Genomic DNA, 16,231 nt, shown 5'->3' on the forward strand with positions numbered 1-16,231 from the left:
TGCCCTAGCTAACGTAGAGCGGTGGCAAGACTCCGATGAATCCAAAACCTAAAACGGCTAACAGTATAATCAGCGCAAATTCATGCATGTTTCACATCCTTAACTTACTTACATACTTAGCATGCTTGTGCGTGCTAACGTCGGACTCTTATTCTTCCTTGAAAGTATAGAATAACATCTGACTAATATATGTCTGACGACTATAGTGGCCTGGTCATGGCATGCCTTGTGACCACTTGTGCAGTTGGTGCCTGTTTACAAGGGACAAGATGGACTACCACTTTGTACTAATATATACATGCATGCATTATATGTGGTGTCGCTGCTATGGAAACAATAATGATTAATTATTGATACATGCATTTTGCATCATGATTTCATTTTCTCGACAAAGGGTGTTTTGTATTGACTCATAATGTAACATCAGTTGGTACAATGACAATGAGCGCACACCCGGCCTCTGCAAAACTAGGATACACACAGCAATGCTACGTGATTTCATAAGGTAAGTACTCCAATTTGATGCTTATTTGATCACCATAGCATCATTTTTACTTTAAGTTCATGTTATATTGCAGAGAATTACCTGAAGGACTTCCGGAAAGCTGCCAGAAGGGGGAATAAAAGTTTACCACCTTTTTTCCTTAATTGTTGATCCTGGTGAGGGATTGACAATTAGAAAATAAATGTCAATTTTGTGGTTTAGATTAAATAGTTGATCTTTTCCTTAAGTGTTCTCTTGCAAAATTAGTGTGGAATATTATGCAGTATGCCTTCTACATTTAGAGATATCTGTTTCAGACATTCAATCCAATAAATGTTTACTTCCTGGGTTTCTTGATTTTCATGGCAAGTCAAACATCTAGTAATGGTTGGAATTGCTTATGTTTTCTTGACCATTTAAATAATTAGAAATGGTGCTTATTTTGATGATAAGAAAATTGATTATCGATGTACTGTGATCAACTTGGTGGGGTTTTGAATTAAATCATGGCCAATTTTGCAGAGGAAACAGGAAAATAAAGAAGTGTCGAACTAGGGTGTAAGACCGTCCGAACAGTTAGCAAGTGAAGTATTCCACTCTATGCATGGATGCTGGCATGGCACAAGCTTATTTAGTGCTGGATGAAAAAATAGTTTATTGGACAAAGAACCAACATGTGGAGCTCCTTTTGTTTTGATGTTGGCTCTTAACTTTGATGTTTGATCTGAATAAGGATTTTTAATATCTGACTGAAGTCTATGTGAACTGTGCCGCTTCTAAGTTTCTCTATCCTACTTCTCGACGTGCGACGCGAAGGGGGAGGGAGCAGGCCTCCGGAACCCCTTCTCTCGCAATCATGTAAAAGTGAGAGGTGATTAGGTTTTTGGGGACCACAATACTGCTACTACTCCCATGACTACTCGAATGTTCATGCTCCATCAACTGGTTCATGGACTACTCGTTGGCTCCGTCCAACCACAATACTAAGGACACCGCCACTGCAGCTAAGGTTGCTTATGCTACACCCATCTTGTAAGTACTCTTATCGCTTCTTTTAATTAGGGTTTTCTATTGGTGTATTCGTAGTACAAATCAAGATGGACATCCTATGTTTTCTTATCTATCAGATTGCATGTCTAGATTGTTTAGTACTTATATTGGTCCGATTATCATGTATGTTTTGTTCATCATGCTCTATCATGCCTGATGGTTCAAGTCCAAATTTAGTACATTGTGGTCCATGCTTGGGAGCTTCAAGATGACGAAGACATATTCACGAGTCATAAGTTTGTTTGAATTTTGTCGAATATGTGTTAGAGCTGTACTATTATTAGACTTGTACTTTGCGGAATGTAAGGTGTTTGAATCGAATACACATAACCAAGGTATAACATATAAAGGCACCATGGGTTGCCAAAATAGACTAGACGAAACTGGCAGTCTAGACATGAATCACACGAGCGAAGGTGCGGGAGACATGGCAGGGATGGCCTGACCGGTAGTGGTGATTGGCTAGACATGTTGTTCGATTGCCTTAGTGGAATTTGTTGTCTCAATTTAGTACCTGGGGAGGAGCTCTCGTAACCCTGCTTGGTGAGTAGACTAGTTTGCAAAACCTTGTCAACAAATATTGATGTCATGGTTGTGGTTGCTTGTCATCCGCCTCGATTTTCTACCAAATAAGTCCGCTCTTTGTTGTGCATCTGCTTTCTTGGGAATATTTGGAAGCACCATAACCCGAAGATTTAACAAAAAAAAAGAGGACCACCCCGTTCTTATTCCTAATTGTGGAGATGACCTTCTGCTATGGGCAAGCATATGCCACAAGCCGTTTACTCATTTCTCTACTTTTCTATCTGATCTCTCGTTTTGTTCCTTAGTGACCTGTAGTTGTTTTCTGTAAGCTCTCCCTCTACCCCTCCCCCTCCCCCTTCCCCTCCGTCTCCCACCGCGCGGGTGACCGATGGGACCCAACCCTCCGCCACCGGCCCCCCTCCTCCTTCCCGCTCTCCCCTCCGCCGCCGCCGGTGGTTGGCACCGGGCTAAGCCCGTGCATGCGATGGCGATGCGGAGGCATCACCCTCTCACTTCGGGCTCTGGATGCGCGGGATCCCCGATCTTGAGGATGAGGCCCCGACCGATGGTGGCGGCGCCGATCTGGCCCACGGCAGCCTCCATCTGGAGCACAGCGGCGTGGCGGACGGCCGATGACCCAATGGCGGTAGGCTGGCCCCTGGATTCGGGGCGGCGGCCCCTGGGTTGGCCTCCTTGTCAGGGCGCGGCAGGGCAAGTGGGCTGCAGGGGACTGGAACGGGTGGAATGTGAACCTCCGGCGGGTTTGTGTCGTGGCGTCAGATCTGGAGTTCCCCTTTCTCCTGCCGCCTCTCTCGTCGGCCCGGTGGTTTGCGGCTGCAGGCTTCGATGATGGTGAGCCCTGGTGGTGTACCTTGGCCGGTCTGGTCGGCCCGGCGGCGGCTTCGCCCATGGGTTCTGCTTTCCTTCATGAAGGTGCGGCTGAGGGCCCAATCTACCCACCCCGATCTCATGTCGGGTGAAAATCTTCAATCCTCTTCGGATTTGGCGGTAACGGTGCTGTTCGCGTCGTAACCTTCTTGGAGGTGTCGTCAGGGGCCTTGGGGTTCGGTTGGGAGTGGAGGGGATGGCACCATTGGCTGCAAGTGGTGTTCCCAAAGGAGGAGCGGCGTTGCATCTGACATGTCGACAATGGCGGGTCTTAGTGGCATGGACACTACTAGGAAAAGGCCTACTAGTGGCGCACCAGTTTTGCCTACTAATGACGCACTACTGGTGCGTCACGAGTACCACGCCACTAGTATTTTTACTAATGGCGCACCACTGATGCGTCATTAGTATACTAGATACTAATGGCGCACGACAGGTGCGCCATTAGTATGCCTAGAGGTGCGCCATTACTATCTCACTTAGTAATGGCGCACCACATAGGAGTGCGCCATTAGTAACAATTTTTTCCCAATTTTTTTTCAATTTTTTAATGCCAAAAACATCAGGGGGGGGTTCTATAAAATGGCATGACGGACTAAGAATATCTATTTCTTTTATTAGTAGGTATAGATGGTAATTTATGCACCTTATCAAATTGGAAAATGTTTCATTTAAGCCTGATGAAAACAAGCCATCCTCTCCGCGTGAGACATGTTGTTTGTGGGCCGCTTCCCCTCCAACCTTATCTCTTCTCATATGATCTCTCTCCTCCACTCATTCTCCTCGTCTTTTTCCTCCCCCGTCTCTCTTCCGTTGCATCCGAGATGGGAGAGGGCGTCCATGGAGAGGATCTCGAGCAGGGGGTCCCGAGTTGTAGGTCTAGGAACAATGGTAACAGGGGAAAACACGAGACGATGTTTACCCAGGTCCGGGCCCTCTCGAAGAGGTAAAACCTTAGTTTATACTTTGATTATATTGTTGTGATGGAGTACATAGTACAAGATGATCTACCTCGAGATCGTATGCTTGTGTTCTAAACCATAAGGCTGGTAATCGTGCCTCTAAAGACTACACCCCTCGGTTTATATATGCACCGGGGTACCTAGATTACATGTCACAACCCTAGAATAATGTTTGTAATTAGTTGCATTAATGCATTCATGCATCATGTTTAAATTCAAATGAAACTTGAAATGGGGATGAGCAAACCCTAGCACCAAATTAACTCAAATAGGTTTAACTTAAAATATTTTTTGGTGGACCCAAAATGCCCTCCAAAAATTCTCATGATTTAGGGAAAGGGGTGAAAACCCAAACCATAAATGATTCATATTTTTCCAGGACATATATGGGTTTTTAATTAATTCATATTATGTTTGAGTTGGAGCAAATAAATGCTATATATATTTTTATAGCTTCAGTAATTTTGAAACTTGGTGAGGGCCGTTGGAATAATTTAAAGTGTGCCCACAAAAATGTTTCCGAATTTATAAAAATGATTTGGTCTTTGTACTAAATCAAAACATAATAGCAAGAAAAATAGAAAGAAATAAAAGGAAAAAGGGAAATCTATTGTGCGGCCCAGCATTCTAGTTGGCCGGCCCAGCCCACCACTGCAACGCCAGTTGTCCGCCGCAACCTCCTGCCGGTGCTTAGGATAACGGCCTCGGCCCCGTACACCATAAAGAAAGGCGTGTAGCTTGTGGACCGATTTGGGCGTGATGCGTAAGCCTCAGGGTACAGAATTGAGTTCCTCCACCCATTTACAGTCCGCCAGTGTTAAAGAGCGAACTGGCCTTGGCTTAATGCCGCTCATTATGAGACCATTTGCTAATTCAACCTGCCATGAACTGGGGGGTGATATACCAAAGCATAATCAACCTTAATGTCCATTTTTGCACACCACGTCTTGACTTCCTTGACAGTGAAATTAGATCCATTGTCCGTAATAATGCCATGGGGCACGCCATAATGGTGCACTACACCGGATATGAAATCAAGCACTGGCCCCAATTCTGTCGAGGTCACTGGGTTTGCCTCTATCCATTTTGTGAATTTATCTACCATGACGAGCATATACTGCATCTTATTGGTCCCCCTCTAAGTGGGCCGACCAAGTCCAGCCCCCAGACCACGAATAGCCAAGTGATCAGAATAGTCTAAAGAGCCGTAGCAGGCATGTCGCTTTGATTAGTGAAAACCGAGCACCCAGCGCATCTATGGACTAATGTTTTTGCGTCTGCTCTAGCAGTTGGCCAATAAAATCCACCTCGGAATGCCTTGTCGACCAAGGTCCGAGGTGCTACGTGATGGCCGCCTGTGCCGGAGTGAATTTCCGAAAGGAGTTGTTTGCTTTCCTCCTTGGATATACACCTTTTAAGTACTCACTGACGCTTTTCTTATATAACTCGTCATCATGGACCTGATAAGCTTTGGATCTTCTGATGATCTGTCATGCATCAATTTGGTCCTCGGGCAACTCTTTCCGGAGTAAATATGCAAGGAGTGGTTCATTCCACGGCGTAATTACTGCCATGATCTTGTGGGTCAGGGATATCTCTTTGACAGTCGAGCCCCCAATTATCTCCTCGTCGTGTTAGATGGTCGGAGGGATGACCTCTCCGGTGTCTTTTGATTTGACTGCCTTCTCCCCCTCTTGCCAGGATACAGATGGTTTATCAACCTAGTTTCTAACAAAAACAACTCGAATTATTGCATGCTTTACAATGACATCTTTCCCTTACAATAAAAACCATATTTCTTTACACGCATGGTCGGTTGCCAACACACCGGCTATAGAGCTATCCTTGAAGTACACGCCAAGTCTTCGAAGGTTTCCATCTTGATCACACTGAGGTTCATATCATTGGTAGTCCTTCCTTCCGATGATTGGTGGGCCATAAGCCCGGCCCATGAAGAACAGGACATAATGGTTAGCACCTCTCAGTCTAGGACACCATCAATAGCCCCTGAGCTGGTCTTCGAAGCCGAAGACTGCGGTTCTCTCCTTGGACTGGCTTCTTCAGTTGATGTCTTCGGCTTGGCAGACGAGTTCCTTCTTCGCCGGTCTTGTGTTAGGACTCAAGGTCTTCACACATCCTCGGCGCTGGTAATAACAATCCGAGCATTTAACACACTCTGGACCAAGCTAGCTCAGGAGCTCCAGCAATGGCAGGCACCCTAGCTAGGATCGTCAACGCGTCCCCATGGCCCGTTAAGGCCTTAAGGGTGACTGGGAAAGTTGTTATGTCACCCATTTGCAACTGAACCGGCTCGCCCCTCAGGGTTACCTGCTGGATTCAGATCTCGTGTCCAGTCGCCCTGGTCTAATATCCATAGAAGGCGAGGTGCTTGCAGATAATCACCCCATGCCTCAAAGGGGAGAACGAGTTTGTTTGGCCCCTTCCTTTTACGAGGCCTTGGATGCTTTACAATGACAACTTTCCCTTACAATAAAAACCATATTTCTTCTGCTACATATGTAAACTATATGCTATCATCTCTAAACTTGCAAAACAAATATCAGGCCAAAGAGTTGTGAATCGCATTGCTCGAACTCCTTCCGTTGGGAATCCATTGCTTCCTCCCAAATGGCTCATGGATCCGGTGCTATGTGTGCCGTCGCTGCCTCACCGGAGGTGGTGCGGTCCGTCTGGCGTCCGAACATGGTGGCGGATGTGCATGAAGGAAATATGCCCTAGAGGCAATAATAAAGTTATTATTTATTTCCTTATATCATGATAAATGTTTATTATTCATGCTAGATTTGTATTAACCGGAAACATAATACATGTGTGAATACATAGACAAACAGAGTGTCACTAGTATGCCTCTACTTGACTAGCTCGTTAATTAAAGATGGTTATGTTTCCTAACCATAGACATGAGTTGTCATTTGATTAATGGGATCACATCATTAGGAGAATGATGTGATTGACTTGACCCATTCCGTTAGCTTAGCACTCGATCGTTTAGTATGTTGCTATTGCTTTCTTCATGACTTATACATGTTCCTATGACTATGAGATTATGCAACTCCCGTTTACCGGAGGAACACTTTTTGTGCTACCAAACGTCACAACGTAACTGGGTGATTATAAAGGTGCTCTACAGGTGTCTTCGAAGGTACATGTTGGGTTGGCGTATTTCGAGATTAGGATTTGTCACTCCGATTGTCAGAGATGTATCTCCGGGCCCTCTCGGTAATGCACATCACTATAAGCCTTGCAAGCAATGTGACTAATGAGTTAGTTGCGGGATGATGCATTACATAACGAGTAAAGAGACTTGCCGGTAACGAGATTGAACTAGGTATTGAGATACCGACGATCGAATCTCGGGCAAGTAACATACCGATGACAAAGAGAACAACGTATGTTGTTATGCGGTTTGACCGATAAAGATCTTCGTAGAATATGTAGGAGCCAATATGAGCATCCAGGTTCCGCTATTGGTTATTGACCGGAGACGTGTCTCGGTCATGTCTACATAGTTCTCGAACCCGTAGGGTCCGCACGCTTAATGTTACGATGACAGTTTTATTATGAGTTTATATGTTTTGATGTACCGAAGGTTGTTCGGAGTCCTGGATGTGATCACGGACATGACGAGGAGTCTCGAAATGGTCGAGACATGAAGATTGATATACTGGACGACTATATTCGGACACCGGAAGTGTTCCGGAGAAGTTTCAGATAAAACCGGAGTGCCGGAGGGTTATCTGAACCCCCGGGGGAACTAATGGGCCTCGATGGGCCTTAGTGGAGAGAGAGAGGGGCGGCCTAGGGCAGGCCGCATGCCCCTCCCCCTCTAGTCCGAATTGGACTAGGAGAGGGGGGGGCGCCCCCCCCCTTTCCCTCTCCCTCTCCCTCTCCTTCCTTCCCCCTCTCTCCCTTTAGGTGGAAACCTACTAGGACTTGGAGTCCTAGTAGGATTCCCCTCTTGGGGCGCGCAATAGAGGGCCGGCCGGCCTCCCCCTTGCTCCTTTATATACGGGGGCAGGGGGCACCCCAAAGACAACAATTGATCTGTTTGATCTCTTAGCCGTGTGCGATGCCCCCCTCCACCATAGTCAACCTCGAGAATACTGTAGCAGTGCTTAGGCGAAGCCCTGCGTCGGTAGAACATCAGCATCGTCACCATGCCGTCGTGCTGACGAAACTCTCCCTCAACACTCGGCTGGATCGGAGTTCGAGGGACATCATCGGGCTGAACGTGTGCTGAACTCGGAGGTGCCGTACGTTCGGTACTTGATCGGTCGGATCGTGAAGATGTACGACTACATCAACCGTGTTGTGCTAACGCTTCCGCTTTCAATCTACGAAGGTACGTGGACAACACTCTCCCCTCTCATTGCTATGCATCACCATGATCTTGCGTGTGCGTAGGAATTTTTTTGAAATTACTACGTTCCCCAACGGTGGCATCCGAGCCTGGTTTTATGCGTAGATGTCATATGCACGAGTAGAACACAAGTGATTTGTGGGTGATATAAGTCATACTGCTTACCAGCATGTCATACTTTGGTTCGGCGGTATTGTGAGATGAAGCGGCCCGGACCGACATTACGCGTACGCTTACGCGAGACTGGTTTCACCGTTGTGAGCACTCGTTGCTTAAAGGTGACTGCCGGGTGTCTGTCTCTCTCACTTTAGTTGAACCGAGTGTGGCTACGCCCGGTCCTTGCGAAGGTTAAAACAGCACCAAGTTGGCAAACTATCGTTGTGGTTTTGATGCGTAGGTAAGAACTGTTCTTGCTAAGCCCGTAGCAGCCACATAAAACTTGCAACAACAAAGTAGAGGATGTCTAACTTGTTTTTGCAGGACATGTTGTGATGTGATATGGTCAAGACATGATGCTAAATTTTATTGTATTAGATGATCATGTTTTGTAACCGAGTTATCGGCAACTGGCACGAGCCATATGGTTGTCGCTTTATTGTATGCAATGCAATCGTCCTGTAATGCTTTACTTTATCACTAAGCGGTAGCGATAGTCGTAGAAGCATAAGATTGGTGAGACGAAAACAATGCTACGATGGAGATCAAGGTGTCGTGCCGGTGAAGATGGTGATCATAACGGTGCTTCGGAGATGGAGATCACAAGCACAAGATGATGATGGCCATATCATATCACTTATATTGATTGCATGTGATGTTTATCCTTTATGCATCTTATCTTGCTTTGATTGACGGTAGCATTTTAAGATGATCTCTCACTAATTATCAAGGAGTGTTCTCCCTGAGTATGCACCGTTGCCAAAGTTCGTCGTGCTCAGACACCACGTGATGATCGGGTGTGATAAGCTCTACGTCCATCTACAACGGGTGCAAGCCAGTTTTGCACACGCGGAATACTCAGGTTAAACTTGACGAGCCTAGCATATGCAGATATGGCCTCGGAACAGGGAGACCGAAAGGTCGAGCGTGAATCATATAGTAGATATGATCAACATAGTGATGTTCACCATTGAAAACTACTCCATCTCACGTGATGATCGGACATGGTTTAGTTGATTTGGATCACGTGATCACTTAGATGACTAGAGAGATGTCTATCTAAGTGGGAGTTCTTAAGTAATATGATTAATTGAACTTAAATTTATCATGAACTTAGTCCTGGTAGTATTTTGCAAATTATGTTGTAGATCAATAGCTCGCATTGTTGCTTTCATATGTTTATTTTGATATGTTCCGAGAGAAACTTGTGTTGAAAAATATTAGTAGCAATGATGCGGATTGGATTCGTGATCTGAGGATTGTCCTCATTGCTGCACAGAAGAATTATGTCCTTGATGCATCGCTAGGTGATGGACCTATTGCAGGAGCAGATGCAGACGTTATGAATGTTTGGCTAGCTCAAAATGATGACTACTTGATAGTTTAGTGCACCATGCTTAACGGCTTAGAATCGGGACTTCAAAGACGTTTTGAACGTCATGGATCATATGAGATGTTCCAGGAGTTGAAGTTAATATTTCAAGCAAATACCCGGGTTAAGAGATATGAAATCTCCAACAAGTTCTACAGCTAAAAGATGGAAGAGAATCGCTCAGCTAGTGAGCATGTGCTCAGATTGTCTGGGTACTACAATCGCTTGAATCAAGTGGGAGTTAGTCTTCCAGATAAGATAGTGATTGACAGAGTTCTCTAGTCAACATCACCAAGTTAGTAGAACTTCGTGATGAACTATAGTATGCAAAGGATGACGAAAACGATTCCCGAGCTCTTCGCGATGTTGAAATCAACGAAGGTAGAAATCAAGAAAAGAGTATCAAGTGTTGATGATTGACAAGACCACTAGTTTCAAGAAAAGGGCAAAAGGGAAGAAGGGGAACTTCAAGAAGAATGGCAAGCGAGTTGCTGCTCAAGTGAAGAAGCCCAAGTCAGCCTGAGACTAAGTGCTTCTACTGCAAAGGGACTGGTCACTGGAAGCGGAACTGCCCAATTATTTGGCGGATAAGAAGGATGGCAAAGTGAACAAAGGTATATTTAATATACAGATTATTGATGTGTATTTTACTAGTGTTCGTAGCAACCCCTCGGTATTTGATACTGGTTTAGTTGCTAAGAGTAATAACTCGAAACGGGAGTTGCGGGATGAACAGAGACTAGTTAAGGGTGAAGTGACGATGTGTGTTGGAAGTAGTTCCAAGATTGATATGATCATCATTGCACGCTCCCTACACTTTCGGGATTAGTGTTGAACCTAAATAAGTGTTATTTGGTGTTTGCGTTGAGCATGAATATGATTTGATCATGTTTATTGCAATACAGTTATTCATTTAAGTTAGAGAACAATTGTTGTTCTGTTTACATGAATAAAAAGCCTTCTATGGTCATACACACCAACGAAAATAGTTTGTTGGATCTCGAACATAGTGATACACATATTCATAATACTGAAGCCAAAAGATGCAAAGTTAATAATGATAGTGCAACTTATTTGTGGCACTGCTGTTTAGGTCATATTGGTGTAAAGCGCATAAAGAAACTCCATGCTGATGGGATTTTGGAATCACCTGATTATGAATCACTTGATGCTTGCGAACCATGCCTTATGGGCAAGATGACTAAAACTCCGTTCTCCGGAACAATGGAGCAAGCAACTGGCTTATTGGAAATAATACATACTGATGTATGCGATCCGATGAGTGTTGAGGCTCGCGGCGGGTATCATTATTTTCTGACCTTCACAGATGATTTGAGCAGATATGAGTGTATCTACTTGATGAAACAGAAGTCTAAAACATTTGAAAAGTTCATATAATTTCAGAGTCAAGTGGAAAATCATCGTAACAAGAAAATAAAGTTTCTACGATCTGATCGTGGAGAAGAATATTTGAGTCACGAGTTTGGTCTTCATTTGAAACAATGCGGAATAGTTTCGCAACTCACGTCATCTGGAACACCACAGCATAATGGTGTGTCCGAACATCATAACCGTCCTTTATTGGATATAGTACAATCTATGATGTTTCTTACCGATTAACCACTATAGTTTTGGGGTTATGCATTAGAGACAACTGCATTCACATAAAAAAAGGGGCACCATCTAAATTCGTTTGAGACGACACCATATGAACTATGGTTTGGCAAGAAACCAAAGTCGTCGTTTCTTAAAAGTTTGGGGTTGCGATGCTTATAAGAAAAAGTTTCATCCTGATAAGCTCAAACCCAAATCGGAGAAATGTGTCTTCATAGGATACCCAAAGGAGACAGTTGGGTACACCTTCTATCACAGATCCGAAGGCAAGATATTCATTGCTAAGAATGGATCATTTCTAGAGAAGGAGTTTCTCTCGAAAGAAGTGAGTGGGAGGAAAGTAGAACTTGATGAGGTAACTGTACCTTCTCCCTTATTGGAAAATAGTTCATCACAGAAATCTGTTCCTGTGACTACTACACCAATTAGTGAGGAAGCTAATGATGATGATCATGTAACTTCAAATCAAGTTACTACCGAACCTTGTAGGTAAACCAGAGTGAGATCCGCACCAGAGTGGTACGGTAATCCTGTTCTGGAGGTCATGTTACTTGACCATGATGAACCTACGAACTATGAGGAAGCGATGATGAGCCCAGATTCCGCGAAATGGCTTGAGGCCATGAAATCTGAGATGAGATCCATGTATGAGAACAAAGTATGGACTTTGATTGACTTGCCCAATGATCGGCGAGCCGTTGAGAATAAATGGATCTTCAAGAGGAAGACGGACGCTGATAGTAGTGTTACTATCTACAAAGCTAGAATTGTGACAAAAGGTTTTCGACAAGTTCAAGGTGTTGACTATGATGAGAGTTTCTCACTCGTATCTATGCTTAAGTCTGTCCGAATCATGTTGGCAATTGCCGCATTTTATGAAATCTGGCAAATGGATAAACAAAATTGCATTCCTTAATGGATTTATTAAAGAAGAGTTGTATATGATGCAACCAGAAGGCTTTGTCAATCCTAAAGGTGCTAACAAAATATGCAAGCGCCAGCGATCCATCTATGGACTGGTGCAAGCATCTCGGAGTTGGAATATACGCTTTGATAAGTTGACCAAAGGATTTAGTTTTATACAGACTTGCGGTGAAGCCTGTATTTACAAGAAAGTGAGTGGGAGCACTACAACATTTCTAATAAGTATATGTGAATGACATATTGTTGATCGGAAATAATGTAGAATTATTCTGCAAAAGCATAAAGGAGTGTTTGAAAGGAGTTTTTCAAAGAAAGACCTCGGTGAAGCTGCTTACATATTAAGCATCAAGATCTATAGAGATAGATCAAGACGCTTGATAAGTTTTTCAATGAGTACATGCCTTGACAAGATTTTGATGTAGTTCAAAATGGAACAGTCAAAGAAAGAGGTCTTGCCTGTGTTACAAGGTGTGAAATTGAGTAAGACTCAAAACCCGACCACGGCAGAAGATAGAAAGAGAATGAAAGTCATTCCTTATGCCTCAGCCATAGGTTCTATAAAATATGCCATGCTGTGTACCAGATCTATTGTATACCCTACACTGAGTTTGACAAGGGAGTACAATAGTGATCTAGGAGTAGATCACTGGACAGCGGTCAAAATTATCCTTAGTGGAATAAGGATATGTTTCTCGATTATGGAGGTGACAAAAAGGTTCGTCGTAAAGGGTTACATCGATGCAAGTTTTGACACTGATCCAGATGACTCTAAGTCTCAATCTGGATGCATATTGAAAGTGGGAGCAATTAGCTAGAGTAGCTCTGTGCAGAGCATTGTTGATATAGAAATTTGCAAAATACATACGGATCTGAATGTAGCAGACCCGTTGACTAGACTTCTCTCACAAGCAAAACATGATCGCACCTTAGTACTCTTTGAGTGTTAATCACATAACGATGTGAACTAAATTATTGACTCTAGTAAACCCTTTTGGTGTTGGTCACATGACGATGTGAACTATGGGTGTTAATCACATGGTGTTGTGAACTATTGGTATTAAATCACATGATGATGTAAACTAGATTATTGACTCTAGTGCAAGTGGGAGACTTAAAGAAATATGCCCTAGAGGCAATAATAAAGTTATTATTTATTTCCTTATATCCTGATAAATGTTTATTATTCATGCTAGAATTGTATTAACCGGAAACATAATACATGTGTGAATACATAGACAAACAGAGTGTCACTAGTATGCCTCTACTTGACTAGCTCGTTAATTAAAGATGGTTATGTTTCCTAACCATAGACATGAGTTGTCATTTGATTAACGGGATCACATCATTAGGAGAATGATGTGATTGACTTGACCCATTCCGTTGGCTTAGCACTCGATCGTTTAGTATGTTGCTATTGCTTTCTTCATGACTTATACATGTTCCTATGACTATGAGATTATGCAACTCCCGTTTACCGGAGGAACACTTTGTGTGCTACCAAACGTCACAACGTAACTGGGTGATTATAAAGGTGCTCTACAGGTGTCTCCGAAGGTACATGTTGGGTTGGCGTATTTCGAGATTAGGATTTGTCACTCCGATTGTCGGAGAGGTATCTCTGGGCCCTCTCGGTAATGCACATCACTATAAGCCTTGCAAGCAATGTGACTAATGAGTTAGTTGCGGGATGATGTATTACATAACGAGTAAAGAGACTTGCCGGTAATGAGATTGAACTAGGTATTGAGATACCGACGATCGAATCTCGGGCAAGTAACATACCGATGAAAAAGAGAACACCGTATGTTGTTATGCGGTTTGACAGATAAAAATCTTCGTAGAATCTATAGGAGCCAATATGAGCATCCAGGTTCCGCTATTCGTTATTGGCCGGAGACGTGTCTCGGTCATGTCTACATAATTCTCAAACCCGTAGGGTCCGCAGCTTAACGTTACGATGACAGTTTTATTATGAGTTTATATGTTTTGATGTACTGAAGGTTGTTCGGAGTCCCAGATGTGACCACGGACATGACGAGGAGTCTCGAAATGGTCGAGGCATGAAGATTGATATATTGGACGACTATATTCGGACACCGGAAGTGTTCCGGAGAAGTTCCGGATAAAACCCGAGTGCCGGAGGGTTACCGGAACCCCCGGGGGAACTAATGGGCCTTGATGGGCCTTAGTGGAGAGAGAGAGGGGTGGCCTAGGGCAGGTCGCGTGCCCCTCCCCCTCTAGTCCGAATTGGACTAGGAGAGGGGGGGGCGGCGCCCCCCTTTCCCTCTCCCTCTCCCTCTCCTTCCTTCCCCCTCTCTCCCTTTAGGTGGAAACCTACTAGGACTTGGAGTCCTAGTAGGATTCCCCTCTTGGGGGCGCGCCATAGAGGGCCGGCCGGCCTCCCCCTTGCTCCTTTATATACGGGGGCAGGGGGAACCCCAAAGACAACAATTGATCTGTTTGATCTCTTAGCCGTGTGTGGTGCCCCCCTCCACCATAGTCCACCTCGATAATACTATAGCAGTGCTTAGGCGAAGCCCTGCGTTGGTAGAACATCAACATTGTCACCACACCGTCGTGCTGACGAAACTCTCCCTCAACACTCGGCTGGATCGGAGTTCGAGGGACGTCATCGGGCTGAACGTGTGCTGAACTCGGAGGTGCCGTACGTTCGGTACTTGATCGGTCGGATCGTGAAGACGTATGACTACATCAACCGCGTTGTGCTAACGCTTCCGCTTTCGGTCTACGAGGGTACGTGGACAACACTCTCCCCTCTCGTTGCTATGCATCACCATGATCTTGCGTGTGCGTAGGAAATTTTTTGAAATTACTATGTTCCCCAACAGTGCAACCCCTCCGTTCGCACACAGAGGCCATGGACGCACCATGGCCATCGCTCGACGCAAACATGGCATGGCGTGCCCGTCGTGTGCGGCAGCGGGCACAGGAAGCGGCAGCAGTGGATGTCATTGAAGTGGAGTCGCATTCTCCGGCGCCCCGTATGGTGAAGCAGTCCGAGTGCCGCAACTGCATTGTGGTGGATGTCGCCGGCTCGTCCCAAGACGGATCCATCATCGATCTGACGTCCATTAGCACCGTTCGAGTTCCGGGCTCCGACTAGAAAGAGAAGGACATGTGAGACGGCTGTGTCTTGAGTCCCGTGAGCCGGCTCGTGTCCCATGCCCTACTCTACCTTGCCGGCGACCATACCAACACTCTAGGAGCGCAGTCGGCCACCGGACATGGCCTAGGCGAAACCTGTTGAGCTCCACTTAGATTAGGCTTCATGTTGCATGTAATAATATGGATTTGAGATTTCTAATTTGAGGTGTCCGATTGTAGAATCAAATATTTGAGGCATGACAGGTCAGTGTCCGTGGACGCTCCCAGGCACGTCCGCGGGCGTTTGAGTGGTCGGATTTACGAAGTCTGGCTGTAGATGCTCTTAATCTACTAACTCAAATTGATTGCACATTTTAGGCCAAGAACTCTGGAAGTGTATGATTAACCCTTACACTTGTTTATTTGATCAAATAGACAAAACTGATTTGGGTGAGAGAAAAATGTCCAGGTCACTGCCACATTGGCGTACCTTGGACCGTTTAGGGCATCTCCAAGGCGGACCCGTAAACCTCCCGTAACGGTCCGGACTGTGCACTTCGGACCGTGGAAGCCACCCAACACGCCAACCTATATCGGTCCGCGGGGCGGTCCGCAAATTGGAGACAAAAGTGTGGGAGATTTGCGGGAGTCCTGACACCCGAAACATAGGACTCTAACATCCCCGGCCCACCCAATCCCTCTTCCCAGCCCCATTTCCTTTCACTCCACCCCTTCCCCCCCTTGCGTTCGCACCCTTCACCTCCGCCGCC

General features: G+C 45.1%; 1 pseudogene; it reads left to right on the plus strand.

Moving 5' to 3' along the window:
* Nucleotides 1–16,231, plus strand: part of LOC123158774 (cell wall protein DAN4-like) — a 25,454-nt pseudogene that overhangs the window by 1,000 nt on the left and 8,223 nt on the right.

Source organism: Triticum aestivum, chromosome 7B (genome assembly GCF_018294505.1).
Source record: "Triticum aestivum cultivar Chinese Spring chromosome 7B, IWGSC CS RefSeq v2.1, whole genome shotgun sequence".
NCBI lineage: Eukaryota > Viridiplantae > Streptophyta > Magnoliopsida > Poales > Poaceae > Triticum > Triticum aestivum.